The sequence below is a fragment of the Octodon degus genome, unplaced genomic scaffold (assembly GCF_000260255.1).
Source record: "Octodon degus isolate 3935 unplaced genomic scaffold, OctDeg1.0 scaffold00006, whole genome shotgun sequence".
Taxonomy (NCBI): Eukaryota; Metazoa; Chordata; class Mammalia; order Rodentia; family Octodontidae; genus Octodon; species Octodon degus.
The window spans coordinates 29,137,195-29,140,996 of record NW_004524582.1 but is presented as its reverse complement, the minus strand read 5'-3'; positions in this window follow the sequence as shown (position 1 = coordinate 29,140,996).

Genomic DNA, 3,802 nt, shown 5'->3' with positions numbered 1-3,802 from the left:
GGGTGGCGGGCCAATCAGAGGCCCACCGGCTGACCGCGGGTGACCCATTGGCTGCGCCTCCTCAACACCTGGGTGACTGGCGGCTCTGGGCTCTGAGCGAGCCGGAGGTGTTTGGCACCCGCCCACCATCAATCAGGGGTCTGGGTTTGGGAAACTGCACAGGAATCCTAGGGTGAGAAGGGCGAGGCCTGGTTAGAAAATACTGAAATTCAGCCTCGTTGCCTCCTAGCAGAGAGAACCGGCTGCTCTGTGGTTCCTGAGGACCAGCCACCGGCGTGGAGCAGCACGGGGGCACCGCCGCCACCTTGCAGGGGCTGGTAAATCCCCTGGGCTCTGCCCCCAGCCAGGGGTGCTAGGCAGGGAATGAATCAGGCCCAGGTGCATTTGGAAGCATGTGTGCTACTTACTCGCTGGGCAAAAGGCGCTAGTTTCAGTTCTTGCCCTGGTTCACTTTCTGTAACTATAAGTGAACACCCAAGACTATGACTTAACAAAGAAGAGAGGGTAGGTCAGCCCAGAGTCCAAGATTCGGGGTGGGGGTGGGCGCTGCGTTCAGTGAGGTCTCCATGGCTGAGAGCAGAGCAGTACCGGAAGATGCAGGGCAGCGCTGCTTTAGGATGACCCGTGCACCCGACTGATGTGGTCCCTGAGCCAGCACTGCCTGGAGAGGCCATCCATGGCCTCCGGGCGGCACTAGCGAGGTCACACAAACGCCTCACCTCCTCGTGCTACCACAGCAGGGGGCGGTTCCTTGAGTTCTGCCGGAGGCAAACCCAGTCCAGCCACAGCAGACGTCTCGCCTTGCCGAGGATGGAGAACCCGGCTGACGCCCCAGCGCGGGTCTGAGAGTGGTACAGACTAGTGTGGAGGCCCATTCAACGGACGCGAGCACCGTCGGCCCCCAGTGGAAGCCAGGTGAGGACTGATGGGCAGTTCCTGGAAATCAGCGACTAGCCACTTCCCTAGACGCCCTAAGTGGGCTCCGGCAGCCCGCCTAGGACACGGGGGGGGGGGGGGGGGGCTGCTTGTCCACTCTAGTGCCACACTGTCATTGCAGGTAGGGGTGCTGGAGAGACGCCCTCTGTGGTCACAGGCAGACACTGCCACGGACACTGCTCCCTCGTCCCAGTGTCCCACTGGGGGTGACCCAGAGCAAGGGTTCTCTGAGCTCCTCTGAGTTCTGTCACCCAGCCAGGGCAGGCTCCTGAGGAGCTGGTTTATAAAGTCTTCCTCTTTGGACACCTGCATCCCAGGCCTGGTCACATGTCCCTGGGCAGCAGCTGCTGGGCAGCTTAGAGCAGAATCCAGGACCCAGCTCTGCCGAGACTCCTGACTTCACTTCCCAATATTGTGGGCCAGCTTTGCCTTGCTTACCTTTAACTTCCACCGCCCCCACACACTTTTATTCCTTTTGACCTGGTTTTCTTTTCTTAGCTTGTTTTTAACCCAGTTGATTTTGTACATTGCGAAGTCCCAGTTCTCAGATTTTCTGAAAGCAAAGTTGGAGATGGATTGTTGGGGGCTAAGCCAACAGGGAGATGGGTAGAAAAACCACCCCGGCTCACGTCACGGGTAGATTGCACTGTGTGCTCCAACAGGCTGTCTGTCTTAGTCCGTCCTGGCTGATTACAAAGTTCCTGGCCTTAGGGGCTTATAACCACCCCTGTGGAGTCTGGGGACTGAGACAAGGTCCTACTGTTTGGATTCCGGTGATGGCCTCTCTGGCTGGCTTGTAGATGCATCCCTGTGCGGCACAGAGGGAGATGGCATGCTCTGCTCCCCGTCTGCTGCAGACGCCGACCCTGCCCATGCTCACAACTTCATCTCAGAAGGCTCCCCGCTTCCTAACACCTCAGCCCTCCTTGTGCCTTGGTCTCCCCCACTGTCACCTGGGGACATAGAGGGGCATCATGGGCACTGTCCACTCATGCTTCCCTTCTCCTGGGTGACCTCGTATCCATCAGAAAGTGCCCCCAACCCCCTCCAGACCTGAGCTCTGTCTCTCCATCCATGCAGAGTCACGGTGAGCAGGAGCTTCCAGGAGGAGGTGAGAGTTTGTAGCCAGTGAGAAGCCGCAGTGGATAGGCTCGTGAGCCTCCTTCCCCAAGCCTGGGGGAGGCCGTGGTGATGCCAGCCGAATCCTCCTGCAGGACTCCCCTCCCACTGCAGTCTGTCTCCTCTCCTACCTGAAGGGACAGGAGGGAGGGACCTGGGAGGCTGGGGCACAGGGCCTTCAGGGCGGAGGACATGGCTCCAGTAGATATGTGCTGAATAGCTGCTTATGCTGGGGCCCTAAGGCCACAACGGTGAGCAAGAGGGGCCTGTCCTGGCCACAGCTTAGCACAGGGGCACAGATGTTAAGGAAACTTAGAGCCTAATGCAATGATGGAAGGAGAGCCAGGCGGAGCGCAGAACAGGATGCTGAGTGCGGATCCCAGTGGATGCTCAAGTTTGGAGTCATAAGTCTGGAGAAGAGAGAGATATCGGGGAAGACTGGAAAGAAGCTCCAGGACATGGTCCAAGTTGTGAAGAGAGAGGCCTCTGGAGTGGGGAATGCTGCAGGCGAAGTGGGAGAAGGGCCGCTGGCCCGCAGGTATTCTGTAGTTTCGTGGCATCTGTAGTCAGGGACGTGCAGTCACTGGCCTGGTCCAAAGGATGGGCAATGCCAGCAGCATGCTGTGGTGCTTCGTGGCTGCACATGATGAAGCAGCCATGGGACAGCTTCTTGGACATGCTACCCGGCTCCTCTCCAGACAGAACTCGGAAAAACCTGCCTACTGAGTGTGCAGAGCCCATCATCCACTGTGGGGCTGCCAGATGGCTGACGGCTACTAACGGGCCGAATGTGTGCCTGCGTGAATGTCCAGCCAGGTTCTCCCAGGCAGGGCAAAGCCAGCCTTGATTGAAGCCCCGAGGGGATGGCCAGGTAGGGAGGCAGATAAACACACTCTTGGGGCCTGTGTTTACAAATAGGGATTGCAAATAGGGAAGTAGGCTTTGGAGGCAGCTTCCAGCCCTTGGATGTTGTCACGTCTGTCACCCTGGAACAGCAGATAACAGCCCAAGAGCAGCATGGGCTATGCTCACCTGGGGGTCCTTCTAAGGGAAGTTCATGCGTAAGGAGAAGACCATAATGTTTAATATCTTGGCAAAGGACCAGGAGCAGGACCTGTGTCATTCGTGGCCTGGCACCTGGGAGGTGACAGCCTGGCTTCCCTCTCTGGCTCTGCCCCCTTCCAGCTCGGTGACCTTGAAGAGCTTGCTTCAGTTCTCTGGGGACAGTGTGACCACACACATACGACAGGCAGTGCACAGGGTTGTTATGTGGGTCACAGAGTTGCATAGATTTGTGAGTATTTTGTAGACTGCAAACACCTAGTGACAGTGGTCTTGGGGCAACGGGGAGGAAGGGCCTTTGGAATCAAGGCATTTCCGCTGGCCCAGCCCGACCCTTCTTTCACCTTCTGTCTTATGTTCCTGATCGTCATTGGCTTGCTTCACTTTAGTTTAGAATTTCTAGCACCAAAACCAACAATGCTAATAAAGACAAGGGGACCACATACCTGCCTCACACACACCACCCGTGACTGTGGGCCCCACTGTGGGGACCGCCCTTTATCCTGCGGAATATATTTGAGGAACTGTACCTTGTCTTGAGCTGAACTGGCACCCTGCAGTCAACTTCAGACTTGCAGATACAGGGCGTCCACCTTCCCTCACAACGAGACCACCCAGAGCTCCCTGCTGGGAGTGTGGGAGCCGGCGTGAGCTGGGCCCGCAGCCTCGCCTGCACCTGTATCTG